At 43.2% G+C, this 19,582-nt stretch overlaps 1 long non-coding RNA gene across 1 annotated transcript in view; it reads left to right on the top strand.

The window, feature by feature from the left end:
• The first annotated feature begins 277 nt into the window (after positions 1-277).
• LOC133275522 (uncharacterized) overlaps positions 278-19,582 on the top strand; it is a 62,719-nt gene continuing 43,414 nt past the window's right edge. The window contains exon 1 of the long non-coding RNA XR_009745570.1: positions 278-325. This is a non-coding gene — a long non-coding RNA (uncharacterized LOC133275522). The remainder of the gene's footprint in view (positions 326-19,582) is intronic.

Below are 19,582 nucleotides of genomic sequence, written 5' to 3'. Positions count from 1 at the left end.
TAAGGGTCTTCTTCGAAGTCTCACTCCCTTGAGACTATGTTGTGGCAGGTACACCTGCCCTGACAAAAGCTTTGATAAACCCTGACCAAAACCTGCAGAAGCTTCCCCCTCACAGACAAGAGGCCAGGAGACCCTGTGTATGAACAGCTCTTCATCTCATCCATGTAGTGGTAGTCAGCAGGGACAGGGGCAGGAAGCTGGGTTCTAAGCCCATAAGGGCTACGTGATCATATTTAACCATGGCTCAGATTCAAGCAGGGTATAAATGGAGCCCTGTGAGAGTTGGTCCTCCTTGAAGCAGTGAGAGAAGAGCTCTCTCTTTTAGGTGAGTGACTATACATTTTGGATCACTGACCATAAAGTTTAAGAACCAGCAGTGTAGTGACAAGTCCATGTAACATCCCAAATCTGTAGTTGATGTTGGTGGAACTTTAATTGAATTCAAACAATACATTTCATTTAGCTTAAATTTACTGGTTCCATGACATATGTGTTGGGTGAGTACGTCCCATAACAGTTCTAGTACACTCTGGAAATGTTCATATAGTAAAAGCAGCTCAGAGTTTCTACTAGTTGTGCTGCACATATCACTGAGGGGTAGATGGTATCACGGAGAGCATGCAGCCTGAGCAAGGTTGTGTGGGGCAATTGGGCTGACCTATTCTGTCAGAGTTGAATTACAGCTCAGAGCTGTGCACAGAATTAAATGTGGTTGAGATGACTGCAGGGCTTTTCCTGGTTGTTATAAACCCCTCTCACTAGACACAGGGACACTGGAATTGCTTTATGGCCCCCTGTACTGATACAGCATAATTTCTAACATTTAAACAGTTTAATTTTTCTGGGTAGAAAATGTCTCTAAAATTTCTGGGGAGAAAGCAAAGCAAACCTTCAGAAAACTGCAGATGGAAAACTTGTATTTATGTAAAATGAAAGCCTGCTGTGAATCATTGGAGAAACCCTATATTTTCTTGCCAATTATAACAATATTAGGTAGCACTGAAGGTTTCCAAGGCAACCTGGCCACGGGTGCATTCATGTGGAGTCTGTGCGACTACCTGCTTTGTCAAGCCAATGGATGGATGTCAGAAGGCAGTGTGGTGGGGGGGTACAGACCATTTCATCAATCTGCACTAGGAATGCTATTTAAAAGCTGAGAGTTTGGTTGTTGGGTTTTTCTCTGGAGTATGTCTGATTGTGCTGAGCATCTCACTGCTTTTGTTTCTAGAACGGGTAATGCACATGTATGGGAGCCAGGCTGAAGGCAGCTGGCTGGTGCAGTATCGCGCGGTTATAGGAGACTCTGGACAAGTTAGTGTTGAGTCTGCTCATGTGTTCACTACTGGCTTAAATAAATGTACAGCACTTTCCCTGAATAATCTTTCTTCTTCCTTTGGTGCCTAAATTGACAGGAGCCTGTATTTTCCAGGGGGCTAAAACAAAGGAATCCTTACAATACCTCAGGTTTCTTGCCCCCAGTTGAAGCACTTGGTACCATCTTGCCTTTGCTTGTCTCTCCTCATTCCTCTCCACCATGTCTCTGTCTGGTGTATGACAGCTATTGTCCTGCAAAGAACAGAAAGTGCAACACACAATGTGATCTCCGGTATTTTGTTCTTCAGGCCACCATTTTTGTTCCCTCTGAAGAGTCATTATATTTAAATGTTACGCTGTCAGTCTCCAGGAATTTACTGCCTTGTCTTTGACCTTCAAAAAACTTCCAAGAGTCACAGATGTGGTTGGTTTAGAAAAAAAAAAAAAAAAGTATTCAGGGATGCAGAATGCCTGATAATGGGTGTCAGGAAATTAAAAATCCATCCCCTAGACACCCAAGGGAACTGAGAAAAGAGTGTGGGTGACATTCATCAATCCTGACTGCTTTTTAGGTTACTGGGGCAGGTGTGACACAGCCATGACCTAGAGCAGCCTGTCCTGCATTCTGCCTGGTCAAGTAAACTGAGCTTACAGGTCTGTGCTGACATCACAGCAGTGCAGGTCACCAAAGCATGCAGCCATAGGATGAGATTTGGTTGAGTGTTTCCACTGTTTTTCAACATCAATCCCCTTTCTGAATTTGTTTTACTTCAGAAAAAGGCAGTGTGTTTTTGCAGTTATCTTTCTCTAAACCAAAATTATTTTAGTACTGAGCGCACTGAAACTTAGCAGCTTCCCCTGGGAATTAACCAGTTACAGGAGGTGTTCAGTGAAAGGGTTATTCAGGTATTGAAAACTGCCTGCGTGATCCCATTCGGCTCTGGCATGAGGGCTCCAACCACCTTAAAACTCTGGTAATACGCACAGCCGCATCCCTTGCTCTGTACTGCTTTTGGAGTAGCCATGGTGGCTGCTGTGTGTAATGAATTTCAATCACACCCTGAGTACCCAGAAGTAAGCTTGAGTTAAAAAAATTAAGATTCTGGGCATTTGTGTTTAAATTATTTTACCTAACTGTTGCTTTTACTGTGGATTACAACGTCTCCTCTGTGCATCCAGATGTGCTCACAGCTAGATTGCACTCTAAGAGCTTGCACTTTTGTGCTTACAGCTGTGGTTCAGATGTGAATCTTCTCAGTGCCTTGTCCCTCTCCCTGCACCAGTGTGTACGATGACGCTTAGAGGTGCCACAGGAGCATATATGGGTACACCTCAGCTGGCTGTCAGCTTACTGCCACTGTGCAAGTAGCAGTGAAACCACACTTGAAGAAAGGCTTTGCAGCAGGCAGCCTGGGGCTCCCAGCGCACACATACCTTACAGCCATGCTTCTTTTGCACCCAAAGCAGCCAAGCCATGACTGGTGCCATTAGGTTTGTGCACAGCGCCCCAGCCGTAGTGTGCATATGAGGGAGTCTGCAAATAGGATCCTTTTACCAAAGCAGATGTTCAAGCAACTGCCAAAGCCACACAGGGAGGAAATAAAGAGGGGAGGATGCAGGTCAAGAACCCACATAGCTGGCCATGCCAGGAAAATGTACTCATCTACTATTTCCCGCTACTTTGGCTGCCCTGAAATTTTGGACATAAGCCCCTTTTTGTGCTTATGTGCAAGGAAAGAAGAGACTTGAAAACAGCCAGCCCAGATTTCAGAGCACGTATGTATGGGAAAGGGTAAATTTAGGCAGTTTGTGCTTAAGGTAGTGTAACCTGAAAGATAGGCACCAAGCTCTGCCCCAGTGCAAGTGAGTATCCAGACTGCTGGGATATGTACCAGTTGTGTGTGTTGCAGTTCACGTGTGTCAAGAGAAGAAGTTATCTGCTGGGTTACAGCCTTGGTGAGCTGTTCAGTCTGCTTAAGGCTTTTGAGATAGTTTTTAGTGATAGAAATACGAGCACCATATCCCTAAGACATTGATGGCAGGCACCTAAAGGTCCAGTAGCTCTTAAGTGTTGAGTATCGTGTAGAATATTTGGACCCAAGTGATTCAGGCACTCCTGACACTTAAGTCTTGTGTTTAGGGACCCCAACCAACTTGGAGTTCCCCCTTATTTGGCATTTTGGGTTCCAGTGAAAGGTATATCAAGCTCTTGTCTCTGGAGGCAAAATTAAACACAGCACTGAATTGGCTTTCCTTTGTACAATATGGGACACTTGACAGAGCTATAGAAATCTCATCTGAAAAACGATAGCTGTTGATTTTCTGCTTGCTGAGAATTATTAGTGTTTCTCTATCCTGCAAAACCAGCCATTAAATCAGCAAAATGCTTTGGCATTAGAGCCATTTGGAATGTAAAAATTCTGCTGCTTCTCGTTGAGCTGCAAATGTTCAGTTGCAAAGTTAAGGGAAAATCTAAAAGGACAAATAATGATCTTAATTTGGAAGACATTTTACAAGTAAACATGCTGCAGTTGTAGCTACAAATCAGATAATTGCTGAACATTTTAACACCCAGGAGTATAAACTTAAAAACAAGAAAAATCAAATGTAAGTGCAAACAAATAACGGGTATTTTTTAATTTTTTTTTTATGGACCTTTTCTTTATCTTTGCAACCCCAAATATTGCTCAGTGGTCTCTATTTCATCATCCAGGTCATAATATTTAAATGAGCAGGCACGTTAACATAAAATGGTTTACAGTCATTATTTCTATTACTGTATAAGAAATGTACCCATGAAACATAAAAAGGTCAAACACTTTAATGAAATAACTTTTAAAAATAACAGAGTTTTACAGCCATACATAAATATACGTATTCTATTATGTCAAAGAATATGAAATAATATAGCTCAGTGTTAAGCAGCAACTTTTTCAAGGAGGATACATCAGCCTTAAACTGGGATATATGATCACTGAAATACATTATTTCTGCTTTGGACTTTACATTTCCAAATGAAAAGGTTTTTTTCTCCCTACTTCCTATCTTTAGTTACTCTTTTCCTCCACTTGTACTTATTTCCCTAACAAGGTACCAATATGTCTTGTCACTATATATTTAGCAATGTACGGTTAGGAACTGGGGTCTCTGCTAGATGCCCCACATGCTGTTCAAATCCATGGCCTAGCTCTGCCAGCCCAGGACAGCCCAGCTGCTCTGATCTGTGTTTTGGGAGAGTAATAGCAGCTGGGTGGGGGAGCAAAGCTGAGGTGCCGCCATGACGCACATGGCAGACAGGTTCTGGATGTATCACCAGGTGGAATGGGACTTTGGCTGGGAGGAAGATGCAAGGAAACGATGCTTATGATGGTGCATATGGAAAATTGTTCAGCAGAACTTCCTGAGAAGGTAGAAGGAAGGGGAGAAGAGAGTAAGAAAATATAGTTTGTATAGGCATCAGGTGTTCCTCTCTATCTGTGACAAAGAATGGCTCAGTCTAAGCTGATATTGAGAGAACTTCCAAATTCCCGGGCAGGTTCTGCAGCTTCTGACAAATCTCTAGCAGATAAGACCTACACCGAGCTGCAGCTAGTTCCTTCTGTACAGCCTCCCAGCATGTCCTACTTGACTGTGGGATCCCATGAATACAGATTCCCAAAGCATCCGCTGTCACAGTTAACTGACATCTCTAGGCCATACCTGACCTAAATTTTATGCAAGTAATAAAAGGGTAAGTTTATTTCTGAGGAGCAGCTGTTCACAGAGTTGGGAAAAAGAAGTAAGGTAAAAAGCATTTCCATTCACTACACATCCTTCCTCTGAAGCAATCAATAAGTTTAATTAGAGTGGTTAGGAATTAACTATGAAAGCAGCAAAGTTTGTACCACAACATTAGGGAAACACTGGGACAGAAGATAAATGAATGAAATTTCTAACAGAAATCTGATGTACATAATTGCCAGTGCTGCCTGTTATGCAGAAGTGCATGCAACAGGACCTTGGAGCAATGGAAAGAAAGTCCATTATAATCCAGCCATTTCCCACTGTAACTGCAGTATAGAGAAGTAATTGTTGGAGAGAGTGATATAGTACCCATGCCACTCTTTTTTCCCTTTGAGAAACATTGGTGTTCTCTTGCTTCCTAGCCCCTGAAGTCAATGGATAGCGTACAGGTTTGATACAATGCTAATCCTCCTGTTTGCAAGTCATTACACTTCTCATGTACACTTTGCTTTTCCCTAGTGTAGAAAGAAATCTCCTGCAACTGTCTTTTCTGAGTACCACTTGGGACAAAAAGAGATCCCAAAAGACATGACACCCCTAGATTCATCCTGCTATTTCCTAGATGCAGTTAGAAGTCTAATTGGCACAGGAGAGCGAATGGTACTTCCAGCTGCCCACCTACTTCATTCCATGTTGGAGATGCCTATCCCTCCAAAATGACCATGAAGACCCTCCCAGAATAAGTGTGAAATATCTTGGCCAATCTTTCTATCAAGTTCCAAAGGTTATCTTGAGTGATTCAGCACAGCTTTCATCATTGGACTGGGTCATGCAGGATATCCCTGAGCCCTTTCCAGACTGCATTAACATCAGCTCCACACACAGTTCAATGTGCCAGTTGCTGAGGTGAGTAGCTCGAGAGAGGACGCCTTCAACACCTGAGCAGGGGAAAGCTCAGCTTCCAAGAGCCTCAACTCAGAGCGGCGAGAACCACCGAGGGAGCCTCAAGTCCTCGACAGGAGCTGCCCAGGAGCCGGCAGCTCAGCTGGCGAGAGCGAGCAGCTGACTCACACGGGGCGGAGCCAGGAGCAGCGGCACCAGCCCTGGCTGGGTAAAAACCTGCCCCAGGGAGCGCGGCGGACAGAGCGGGTGGAGGCGGTTTGTGCGGGCAGGGGAGCGGGGTGGTGAGCGCTCGGCGTGTGAGCAGGGCCCGGTCCCGGTCCCGGTCCCGGTCCCGGAGCTCTGCTCTGACTGCCCCGGCGGTGGCAGCGTAGGCACCCAGACAGAGCCGGTGAGAGGGGAGGCTGCAGTGCAGAGCTCGGGGTGCAGAGAATGCCTGCACTGGTCTGGTGAGGGGAGGGTGCACAATGGGCAGAGCTGCACGTGGTGCTCCCTGGTGGAGGTCCTCCTGCAGCAGGGGCTGAGCTGCGGGATGCTGTTAATAGGCTGCGAGATGTCAGGGAAGCTGAGAGCAAGCAGGAATGCTTGCTGCAGGCCCAAACTGTGCAGGGGCCTCGAGCTTCACCTCTACCTCATGAAGGAAAGAAGGAGGCCGTTAACCTGGGAAGCTGAGAATTAGTGACAAAAAAACAAAAACAACAACAACAAAAAAGAAGGAACAGGACAACCAAAAGCAAGGGGCTTCCCCCTAAATCCCCTGTCCCCACACAGAACCGCTTTGCTGTCCTGCAGGGGGCTAATGAGGAAGCGCACTCGAGCCAGAAACAGCCGGCTGATGCACTGGTAAAGAAGATCTCTACTGGTGCTGCCAGGAAAAAGTGGCGGGTCATAGTAGTAGGGGACTCTACACTGAAAGGGACAGAAGCGCTCGTCTGCCGGCCAGACCCCGTCTCAAGGGAGGTGTGTTGCCTACCGGGGGCATGGATCAGGGATGTGGCAGACAGGCTGCCTGCTCTAGTAAGTCCCACAGACTATTACCCACTCCTGGTGATACATGTGGGTGCTAGGGACATAGATAGTAGTAGCCTGGGGAACATAAAGAAGGACTACAGAGCCCTGGGAGGAGGTGGTTAGGGGCTCTGGAGCTCAGATGGTCTTTTTGTCAATTCTCCAGGATACAGGGGAGGACCTAAAAAAAGGTAGGAGGATGGGCCAGGTTAATAAATGGTTAAAAGGGTGGTGTCATAGTCAGGGGTTTGGGTGTCTTGAACATGGGACCCAAGCTTGTAGGCCAGGTCTAGTAGGGGCTGGTGGAGCTGGTCTTATGATAAAGAAGGGAAAGAGCAGTTTTGGTAGGAGGCTTGCCAGACTGGTCAAGGAGGCTTTAAACTAGATGTGTTGGGGGAGGAGGGCATCATTGCATTCCAACACACCCAGTCAGTTGCCAGAACCTATAATAAATGCTCGGAGCAATGTAGAGATATCCCAGCTGCTCCAGCCAATGAGCTGGCTTCAGTTGGAGCTTGGCTCAGATGCCTTTATACAAATGCCCGTAGCATGGGGAACAAACGAGAGGAATTAGAGATGTGTGCATGTCTACGGGGGTATGATGTAATAGGCATCACAGAAACATGGTGGGATGGAAGGTTACAGGCTCTTTAGGAAAGACAGGCCTGGCAGGCGGGGAGGGGGAGTTGCCCTTTATGTTAGGGATAGGCTGGAAGGATAGAACTCTGTCTAGGGACAGGTGAGCAGTCCACAGAGAGTTTGTGGGTCAGGGTTAAGGGGAATATAGCTATGGGAGGCATTACTGCGGGGGTCTGTTACAGCCCGCCTGATCAAGGAGAACCTGTGGATGAAGCACTCTATAGACAGATAGGAAAAGCCTCACGCTCGCAGGCCCTTGTTCTCATGGGTGACTTCAACCACCCTGACATCTGTTGGAAGGACGGTACGGCCCGGCACAAGCAATCCAGGAGGTTCCTCGATAATGTAGAAGACAACTTCCTTCTGCAAGTAACAGAGGAGCCGACAAGGAGAGGTGCCATGCTTGACCTTGTGCCCACCAACAGGGAAGGGCTCGCTGGAAATGTGACGCTCCGGGGCAGCCTTGGAGGCAGTGATCATGAGATGCTCGAATTTGAGATCCTCAGGACAGCGAGAAGAGCATGCAGCAAGCTCACTGCCCTGGACTTCAAAAGAGCAGACTTTGGCCTCTTCAGGAACCTGCTTCGGAAGGTTTCATGGGATACAGCCCTAGAGGGCAAAGAGGCCCAAGGCTGTTGGTTGATATTCAAGGATCACCTGCTACAAGCTCAGGAGTGTTGCATCCCAACCAGAAGGAAGAGCAGCGGGAGGGCCAGGAGACCTGCTTGGATGAATAAGGAGCTCCTGAGGAGAATTCAAGTGAAAAAAGAGGCTTATAATAAGTGGAAGCAAGGACAGGTGTCATGGGAAGAGTACAGGGATGTTGTCTGGGAAGCTAGGCACCAGGCTAGGAAAGCTAAGGCCCAGTTAGAATTAAACTTAGCTAGAGGTATTAAAGATAACAGGAAGGGATTCTACAGGTATGTAGCAAATAAAAAACAGACTATGGAGAATGTAGGCCCCCTCATGAAGTTCTCAGGAGAACTGGCTACACAGGATTTGGAGAAAGCTGAGGTTCTTAATGACTTCTTTGCCTCGATCTTCACTGGCAAAGGCTCTGACCACACCACCCAAGTCTTGGAAGGCAGATGCAGGGACTGTGAGAATGAAGACCTTGTGCCCACTGTAGGAGAGGATACAGCTCGAGACCATCTTAAAAATCTGAATGTGCACAAGTCCATGGGACCTGATGAAATCCATCTGTGGGTCCTGAAGGAGCTGGCAAATGAAGTTGCTAAGCCACTGGCCATCATATTTGAAAAATCATGGCAGCCAGGTGAAGTTCCCAATGACTGGAAAAAGGGAAATATAACCCCCATTTTCAAGAAGGGGAAAGTGGATGACCCGGGGAATTACAGAGCAGTCAGTCTCACCTCTGCCTGGCAAAATCTTGGGGCAGATTCTCCTGGAAGGCATGCTAAGGCACATGAAAATCAACAAGCTGCTTGGTGACAGCCAGCGTGGCTTCACTAAGGGGAAATCCTGCCTGACCAATTTGGTGGCCTTCTATGATGGGGCTACAGAACTGATGGACAGGGGTAGAGCAGCTGATGTCATCTACCTGGACTTGTGCAAAGTGTTCAACACTGTCCCACACAACATTCTTGTCTCTAAATTGGAGAGACATCAATTTGATGGATGGACCACTCGGTGGATAAAGACCTGGCTGGATGGCCACACACAAAGAGTTGTGGTCAATGGCTCAATGTCCGGCTGGAGACCAGTAACGAGTGGTGTCCCTCAGGGATCGGTGTTGGGACCGGTCTTGTTCAACATCTTCGTCGCTGACATGGACAGTGGGATTGAGTGCACCCTCAGCAAGTTTGCCAATGACACCAAGCTGTGTGGTTCGGTTGATACAGTGGACGGAAGGAATGCCATCCAGAGGGACCTCAACATGCTTGTGAGGTGGGCTGATGCCAACCTCATAAGGTTTAACCATGCCAAGTGCAAGGTCCTACACCTGGGTCGGAGCAATCCCAGGCACAGCTACAGGTTGGGCAGAGAAGAGAATCAGAGCAGCCCTGCAGAGAAGGACTTGGGGGTGTTGGTTGATGAGAAAATGAACATGAGCTGGCTTCAGTGTGAGCTTGCAGCCCAGAAAGCCAACCGTATCCTGGGCTGCATCAAAAGGAGAGTGACCAGCAGGTCGAAGGAGGTGATCCTGCCCCTCTACTCTGCTCTTGTGAGACCTCACTTGGAGTACTGTGTGCAGTTCTGGTGTCCTCAACATCAAAACGACATGGAACTGTTGGAACAAGTCCAGAGGAGGGCCACGAGGATGATCAGGGGACTGGAGCACCTCCTGTATGAAGACAGGCTGAGAAAGTTGGGGCTGTTCAGCTTGGAGAAGGCTGCGTGGAGACCTCATAGCAGCCTTCCGGTATCTGAAGGGGGCCTATAGGGATGCTGGGGAAGGACTGTAGTGATAGGACAAGGGGTAACGGGTTAAAACTTAAACAGGGGAAGTTTAGATCGGATATAAGGAGGAAATTCTTTCATGTTAGGGTTGTGAGGCACTGGAATGGGTTGCCCAGGGAGGTTGTGAATCCTCCATCCCTGGCAGTGTTCAAGACCAGGTTGGATGAGGCTTTGGGTGATATAGGTGTCCCTGCCCATGGCAGGGGGATTGGAACTAGATGGTCTAAGGTCCTTTCCAACCCTAACTATTCTATGATTCTATGTCTCTTCCATTCCCTCTTCCTGGTGTGCTGGACCATACTTCTCCATGAAGGCATGCTGACTGAGAATGCTTAAATATACATTTTTAAGGAAAAAGTCCTTCAAATGATGGACACACTTAGCTCTAAGGTGTGAGGGCTTTCACAGTAGGGATAATTTCTAACTACAGCCATTGGCTTCCTGGAGAATGAATTTTAAGAAGACACTTTATTTCTAAGTTGGATTGGGATGTGGAGAAGAGGGGGCAGAGATGAATAGGAAAGGAAGAGATGCTGCTCATATTTTTGGAGTTAGACACATTGTTAAGAGCTTTGTTCAGTTTGGGTGACAGAGCCAAGAGAAGTTTTCATAGCAAGCATCTCTTTTGGAAAATGCTGTAGATCTGTCAATATCAGAATGTTTTGCGAGCACTTTCTTTTAGTTCTTTTGATGTGTTAAAATTTCTGAAATTTTATCTGAGACAGTGACATTTTCTGAGGTACTGAATTTCAACCTTTTGTTTGCTGAAACATCCAAACTTTCAGTTTAAAATATCTCCTCATGCAATTTTATTTTTTTAATTCAGTTGAGACACAAAAGCAAAACATTTTGGGAATTTTTTTACTGTGAGAAAAGAGTTTATTTAGTTTGGAGAAGAGAATAAATTGGGTTACTTGATTTAAAGGAGAGAACATGATGGAGGACACCTCTCCACATAAATAAAAGGCTGCTGCAGAGAGGAAGGCAATAAATCTGTTCTCTGTGTTCGTGGTAGATACAAGAAAAAGTAATGGGACTCCAATTGCAGTGAAAAAAAAAAAAAAAAGGTCATGCTAAGCATTAGAAAATTTTCTGCTGGTAGTGCTATATCTCTTGGAGAAGACTGCCTAACTGGATATCTCCACCAAGATATCTCAGACTTGTTCTTGAGGACAAGCACCCTCAGGATAACAAAAAGGACTTGTCCTGTCTGAGGGCTGTATGGCCTCTAGGGTCTCTCCAACCTTTAGTATTCGCTGATGCTGAGGGCTGTTTTCTTAAAGATAAACCACTACTGATATGGAAACAGTCTGGTAAGAGACTGTAGGTGCAGCAAGCAGACTCTCAAAGACTTTCCTCAGGCATTACCGGCATTGGCAGATTGTTGTGACTGTTCCCAGCTTTCATGTGTGCGTTGCCTGTACATGGTCTTCATGTGCACAGGCACAGATGGGGCTGGCAGAGGCAAAACATTTCTTTTAATCCTTCTAAGAAATGACAAATTAAGATGTGATTATAGAACTGTTAAAAAGGAATTACCAAGAGGAATTTCCAGATGGTCGTGCAGAGTAACTATTGAAGAGTGAACAGCAAGTTATCCAAGTACAGTTCTCTATTCTCTTTGTTTCCAGTTGGCAAGTCCTGTTCTTTCAGTCTGTGTAAAAATTTCTTTTTCAGTCCAGCTACAGCTACTTTTCTGCCTGATAGTTCATTTTCTTGTGCAGTGCTGCTAATATTATTTTAAACCTAATTCCTCAGGAACATAAAATGTATGGGATCAGTTTGTCCCCTGTGGAAAATAACTTGGGGATTTTTTTGGCTGAAGTCAGCCAATAGTGGACAGTGGATAACAGGTATTTCAGTACTGTTATGAGGAGCAGTATGCAATTCTGCATGGTAGGGTATCAGAACAAATCACTGCTGATAACCTCCTAGTTTAATTACTGTGCAGTGAGTGACCTTCCACTTTAAAATCAACACATTATTTTTAATCTAAGAACACACTGTGGCTACCTCTTTACAATGACTCTTTGGAAATTCCAACTGTTATTTACACTGATGGGTGACACTTGTTTCAGAGCCATCTAAATGATTTAGATATAACAGTTTAACAATTTGCAGGATCTCATCCCTGTAGCATAATGTACACTGCAAATGTTTCTACACGTTCCAGCTAATGCCTAGGTAATTCTGTACTCCATTTTCTCATCAAAGCTTATAAATCTTCATTTATTCTCTATACAGTGGCTAGATTTTTTAATTTTTTTTTTTTAAGCACTGAGCACTGCACTGAATTGCAGAGGTCACCATGAGATCCTGATGGAATTTGTCATCTAACTGGAGGTTTGTGTATTTGATAGGGTGAACAGATGTTGTGTTTGTTCTAGATGGTTATCTGAGAGATAATCCTAGGGATGGAGGAAGGTGTAAGTCAAATGAGTGGAATCTTGTTGCCACTCCTTTGAGTCATGCCTTTAGAAACTGATCAGAAATCAAAAATCTTGAAAAGCATGGGATTTGCTGTTCCTGCTTAGAATTGGACTGGATTGCAGTTTTACAAAGGAAAATTTCCCAAGGCATTTTACAGGAACTAGATCCATGTTCCTATTGGATTTTGCTGCTTTTGCCTTTAAGATCTAACTGAAGCAAGGCTGCTCTAGTCCTAAAAGGCACACTGCTAAGTCAAGCAAAGTCAAATTTCCCTGGGTTAAAATAATGCAGGCTAACTAATATACTTAAGAGCGGAACTGAGTGGGTTCTTGTTCACAGCTTCACTGGACAGGTCATGACGCCAGGGGGACTCTGCAACATACTCAGTGCTTCTTCACTATCCCTATTGCTTGTGTTCTGCCTCCTTTTTCATTTGGTCTTGCACTTCCAAATCATAACATGTTCACAAACAGCTAAGTATTCTTGTCATGGAAGGCTGCAAGGGAAGGTGGATTCCATTCCTCTTTTAATCTCTTTTCTGAAAAATTGTGCCTCTGCAGTGTTCTTTCATTTACTACTGTATTACACGCATTGTATATTGCCTCACACCTCTGTGTTTGCAGTATCCCATCCACAGTAATCAAGGGTGTGACTGAATTTATATCACCTTGTAATGTGGGGAATGGGGGAAGAAAGGAAGGAAGACAATGCTGTAATCACCCTGTTCATCTAAGCAAAATGAAGTCTGTGCACACAATATGAAGTTACTTAAGCTGTAGCAAAGCCCAAAGAAAATGCTGTTTTCTTACATTGCAGTCAGCTAGGAGCTATTACAAATTCTGCTATCAGCATTCAAAGAAATCTTTGCTTCCAGATAGAACAGTAAAAGTTTTCTTTGCAGGTTCAGAGAGTAGCTCTTAATCTACATCTTACATATGGAATTTGTGAAAGGAAAAGACATTGACTGTTTCATCAGAATGCTGATCTTTGTAATTTGTGATGCTTTTCATTGCTTTATCATTGCTTTTAAAGTTAGTAGTGTGCTGACAGTGAATACTAGTAAAAGTTTTTTTTTTTTGCTCAATCCTTCTCTATCATGTGCTTAGACCTGTTGTCTAAGCCTGGCTTATAGCCTTTAAAGTTAGCCTTAAGTATCCATGAAAGTAATTTGTTGCAAGGGCAGCAGTGGTCTCCTTGTAACTTTTCTTTAAAATTTTAACATATTTTAAATGAGGATTCAAACCAAAATATTATTTGGATTCATAAAGTACACCTTTGTAAAAGAAAGCATGAAGATCATAATATACATAGACACAGGAATAGACAGCTCTGGAAGTAAAATGCTCCCAACAGTCCTTCCTATGCAGAATGATTCACCTGTTAAAGCCATATTTATCTGCTTGTACAAATGAGCGGATAAGGTTCAGTAAAATGCAGGATTTTTTGGATCGATTGCCAACATTTCCATGGAAGTGACAATGATTTTGCTACTTGGTCTATTTCTGTGTATGCTTTATGTGAGTACTATATACTCTTCAAGTTGTACTCGTGTGTGAGACATTACTGGCTGGAAATCATGATTTCTTGTTTGAGGAAGGTTTCTGTAGAGAATGTCTACTGATCCTGATCGAATCTTGGTGTAGTATAGCTCTGACCAGAAGAATAATCTAACTGAAGCAAAGAATTGATAAAAGACAACAGCATTTGTCATGTATGGATGTGTCTTCAGAGGAATGATTTACAAAGAAACCGTGCAGTGAAAGGAGTATTTGATAATGGCTAAAACTCCTAAGCAGTCAAATCCAGTGAAGACATGCATTAGAAGTTAGCAGTGCTACATGAGAGAAAGGTGCAGAAACTCAGCACATTCCTCAATATAATAAATATTTTTAACAGAATAGGCATACGATGTTGCTGCACAAGGACCAATCTTTTGTTTCTTGTGTCTTTTAATGAGAGCATAGCAACTACCTTTTTTCATGAATAATAAGTGTTTTCTTTGAACATAAGTGCTGGTAGTTGCATAGTATGAAACTTACTGATGCACATAATGGTAGCAGTGGGCCGTCTGAGAACAATGTACTCTTTAAAATGAATCTCTGCACAGATCAGCAAGCACATGCAGACTCTCCCATGTTGACAAGAGCAGTGTACTTCTTTCAGATAAGCCAGACTTTCAAAGCCTGGCAGCTGGAGTTTGCAAGCTTGTTGTTCCATTATTAACTTTGTAGGCCTTAGGGAAGGGGTAATGGATGAGGTGATCCCATGTGGTCCGTTCCAGACCTACTTTGTTTAATTTCATGGTTCCTAACCAAGCAAGCAATAAGTAAAACTGTTCTCTGAAATGAGCAAAGGGAAAGGGATATATATTAATTATGCATGATGCTCCATCCAGTTTAAAACAATGTATCTGGTGCTGGTATCTGCTGGTCAGAGTTCAGCAAAGACAGGTGAAAGGAGCTGCAAGAATGGTATTTGCTAGGGACCCTAGCGAGCCCCAGTGTTGTTGGGATGTACCTTGAAGAGCAACCATGAGACCGTGAAGAATGGGTTTTGAGGAAGTTTGGAAAGAAGTCTACTAGGGAAAAACTTTCCCAAGAGACCGGAGACTAAAATGAACAGGCCTTGCCAGCAAAGCTCATCAAAATCTCGTTTTTTTTTTCAGCAAGAAGTGGTATTTTCTAGTGATACTGAAATCACTTAACTCATACTGTAAACACAGGGGATTTGAATCACAACAGCAGAAACTTACTGGATTTCTCTGTTGCTGACTTGTGGGCTGTGATCTTTTAGAAAGCATGAGACTTTCTAAAAGAGAGAGCGTAAGACTTTTCGACAGTGAGGCAGAGGTGGAGTTCCAGCTAAAAGCAAGCCCAATGCTGCATCCAGGCAGGTTCACTCAGAGCTTTGTCCAGTCAGCACCTGGAAAACCCCTGAGGTCTGAGATCCTGCAGCCCCTCTGAGTCCTGTACCTGACTGTCCTCACAGCAAGTACAATTCAGTCCTAAAAGGAGAGTAAATTGTAAAGGGCCAGCCCTGCATGAAGCAGATCAGGACTGGGGTTGCCAGAGGTTTGCCAAGCCTGACAGGGTCAGATTGTAGCTGTAGCTCAGCTCTATAGAGACCTTTCTGTTGTCATGTTCATTTGTCCCTTGCAGCTTTTTTTGCGGGAACGTTTCTTGCATATTTGGTAATTTCAGATAATATCTCCAATTCCTTTTGGAAAGAGAAGGAGGAGCACCTGTTTTTGAATAAAATCTGTCCCCGTCTTTTTGCAATGCTTTGACTAGAGGGAAGCTACAGCAATGCATTTGTTTGTTCCTACCTTTGCTTTCTTCCAATAAATCAAACAAGCCCTCAGCTCACATTTTCAGTGGAATCCAGAAGATTTATAGGCATTTTTGTTAAGTATTGTAGAATATATGCAAGTTTGTCACCCAGGTCTAAATTTTCCTGTGTCTAAAAGAATTAGATAGTCTTCCCCCATCACCTTTCAGGGGGTTTCAGGAATGCATGCAAAAGACCCTCAGTGATTTAGATGCCTACTGAAAGTCAGTTGGGCAGAGGACTCTATCGTGCTTTTAAAAATGTAACTTCAGTGTCTTGACAATCCTAGCTGGGATAGCTGTAGTCAGAAAGCAATAAGTTGAACTGTGTCTTTTTCTAACATGGGATAATTTTTGTCTGTGTTCTGGCAGATTTACAATTCAGGAAAAGAAAGAGAAAAAAATCATTAAAAGATTAATTTATAAAGATAAACAGAGTTGATAAATAAAGCTGTCTTTTGAAACTAGGCTGAAAAAGTAGTTTTTTCTGAAGAGGTAATGATAGGTTTGAAAGCTGGGCCTGTACTCCCTAATAACAACCCCATAATTCCTTCTCCAAGTAGGTAGCTGAAAGGCAGCACCATCTTCCTATTCATAGAATCACTGAATGGTTCGGGTTGGAAGTGACCTTAAAAATCATCTAGTTACAACTTTCCTGCTATGGACAGGGACACTTTCCATTAGACCATGTTTGTCAAAGACCCATCCAACCTGTCCTTGAACACTTGCAGGGATGGGGCATCCACAACCGCTCTGGGCATCCTGTACCAGTTTCTCACCACCTTCAGAGTAAAGAATTTCTTCCCAGTATCTAATCTGAATCTATCCCCTTTCAGGTTAAAGACATCCCCCTTTATCCAGGCTGAACAAGCCCAACTCTCTTAGCCTATCTTCATAGGAGAGGTGCTTCAGCCCTCTGCTCATTTTGTGGCCCTCCTCCGGACTCACTCCAAGAGGTTCGTATCCTTCTTACTTGTCACATTACAGGATTTATTCAAATGAGATACAAAGGGTAGAACAAACTGATACCACAGTCATTACCTGAAAGGAAAACCTCCAACCTGTCCAATACTATGGAGTAGAATTCTATTATGTAAAACTACTTCCATATTTGGGAACAAATAAGAGACAGGACATAAAGTGGAAAAATAAATTATGCTCACCTCAGCAAAAATAAGTCAGGCAATATAGTGAGATATCATTAGGGCTGATGAATCACAATTATAATTGCAAAAATAACATATAATGCTTCAAAACTACCATCATGGTTGACTTCTTTGCTGATGAATATTTATGCAGTTTCTTTTGTTTAGTGTGTCTAATAGATACCAGGCGAAGTTCAATCGGCAGATTGCATCTCTGAACTGTCATAGCCTTGTCCTTGTTTTTTCAAGCAAACTGAAGTTAAATAGCAAAATGGAATAAATAAGCAGAGGTCAGAACCCCCATCTCCCTACGAGATTCAGTCAACTGATAAATAATCTGTGGAAGGATTCAGTTTAGATCAAAGGAGAAATGAAAGTTAAATCTTCTTTATTTGAAATGAACAGTTTGCTTATCTGTACTCTGAGGATTGTAAATTATTTAACCACTGTGTATATCATAATCTAATTGCTCATTTACCTCTACTAAATTTCTCAATATTCCTTGTGACTGTGCTCCATACCTGCAATACAGGACGCTAGAATTATTATATGAGTTTTATTAGCAAATAAGGTTTTTAAACAAATAAAAAATTATAAGGAGGGAAATAAAGATGGTTAGGTAATGGTACCTGTGGGCACAGAAGCTGAGGTCAAGATCATTTACAAGGTTTTTCAAGTGGTAATAAATCAGTTCAGTTAATTCAGTGTCTTAGCATAATCTTGTTCCAAACCAAACTTCTATCGCAGCATGGTAGTATTTATGGAATGTGGTTTTCTGGCTTTTGGTTAGGTGGTTTTCGGGTGGTCTTTCTGATTGTTTTTTTTGGTGGGGTTTGGGATGTTTATTTTTTATTATTATTTTTATTTTTTGGTTTGGTTTGGTTTTGTTTTTTTAGTGTGTGTGTGCCAGGGACCTCCGAATGTACAGTCCTATTGATTTGCTTTGCAAGTTTTCTGTAGAAGGGAGAATCAATGGTGCCCTGTCACCCAAACAACTCTGAAGTAAAATTTATAGATTTGAGGAAATGGCTTAATTGCTGGAATGATGCTTACAGCTAAACCCAGCTACTTAAACTTGTGTGACTACTGTACATTATCCAAGGATCAGGCATAAAATACCTAGCAGTATATAAGAGTAACTGGAAGATAATGTAAGTATTTCTGGAATATAGCCATTCTTATACTGCATTTAGCTTACACAGGGGTACAATCGCTGAAATGTCTCCCTCATTCTGCCTACAGCAGTCTTGAGTCTCTTGACATCTTTTAAGATACACAAGACTTCCCACAACTCACTTAGGCTGTATGAAGGCAGAGTTTGCCATTTAAAAGCCATGCCAGGCAGAGTTAGGTTAAGTATTTTCTCCTACCTTGGTACTAACGATTTCTTCCTGTTCTTATGTGGAAAGCCTCTGCTTGCAAAGGCAGTAAATGGGATTTGGTAGTGATTCAAAGGACTAAACAGGATTCTGAGAAGTCTTTAGCTTGGCATTGCTTGGCTAAGTGATATATTTGTAAACATCATGCATGTAATAAGTAGAAACTCATGCAAAAGTTGATTCTTCCTTGTCAGCCTAACTGTTCCAGTTCCTTCTTTTTTTCAACATAGGCAGTGCCCATCAATACAATTCCTGCCAGTCATTGTGGTTACTCACAGTCCAACCTCTTCTAAGAGGTCTTATAGTCTCTATGGTCCAACTTCTTCAAGTGAACTTGCTGATGTTTAGCAGTGACAAGACTGCAACCAAGCAGTGAGTGGTTTTTTTTTTGTGTCTGGTAATGAGACACCAAATATATACCATCCAGGTGACTGAGTAATACAAAGCATCATATACATATTTTGTTGAACTTTGTTCCCCTTTCTAACAAGGCCATTATGGATCAGGCAGGAATGCCTCTTTTTTCAGGCCAAGATTTGAAATACTCAGCTAGAACTGACTCTTGCATATCTTCCCACAGTCCTGTAGCAAGAGTGTAGCTGCTCTGCATCTTTTGGGCAGATTTACACAGGAAATTTTAATATCTTCATAGAAATCTCCACCTGCCGTGCCTCCCTATACAGAAGGTACTGAGGCTTGCACTGAACACTTCCTAATTTTACTGTGCTTGGCTACTCCTAGTATGTTTTCCAGTGATGCCTTTGCCAAAGGATCCAGCACTGTGCAACCCCATGCTATTTGCTATCACTTCCCACTCCTGAAGAAAGCATTAGGACTAGAATTTGATGAGTGTTTTTTGTGCAGAAATTTTTTCATGTACGTGCGTGGTTCTGGTTTTAGCCAGTAGCTCTTCAAGTGGCAATGTAAAGTCATTTGACTCACTTGCTTGGCCAGTTTCTACTTGGCTATATTGAAGCAATGTGAAATAGCTTCTACCACTTCTTGAATATTTCTTACATCTCTGTGATAAGACCAACAAGACCATACATGTGGGGGGCTCTATGCAAATGATTATTCCACCCAGCTAATCAGGCTTAAGTGCTGTTTCAGCACCCTTACATTTTTGTTCACTCATCCTTAGTTTTACACATCACACTCGTCTCTGCAAGTACTATATGAGCATATTGGCTTCTTAGCACAAAGCAAATACATGGTCTATTGGTATCTATTACACATATATACCTTTTGCTAAAAATCAGCTCTTTGTTAAGTATATGGTATTTCTATTTAAAACAGC

The sequence above is a fragment of the Pezoporus flaviventris genome, unplaced genomic scaffold (genome assembly GCF_033815535.1).
Source record: "Pezoporus flaviventris isolate CSIRO_AGI_PZ_B2104156 unplaced genomic scaffold, CSIRO_AGI_Pfla_v1 ptg000002l, whole genome shotgun sequence".
Taxonomy (NCBI): Eukaryota; Metazoa; Chordata; class Aves; order Psittaciformes; family Psittacidae; genus Pezoporus; species Pezoporus flaviventris.
Note: the sequence above shows the minus strand (reverse complement) of the source record. Positions and strands in the feature narration are given on the sequence as shown.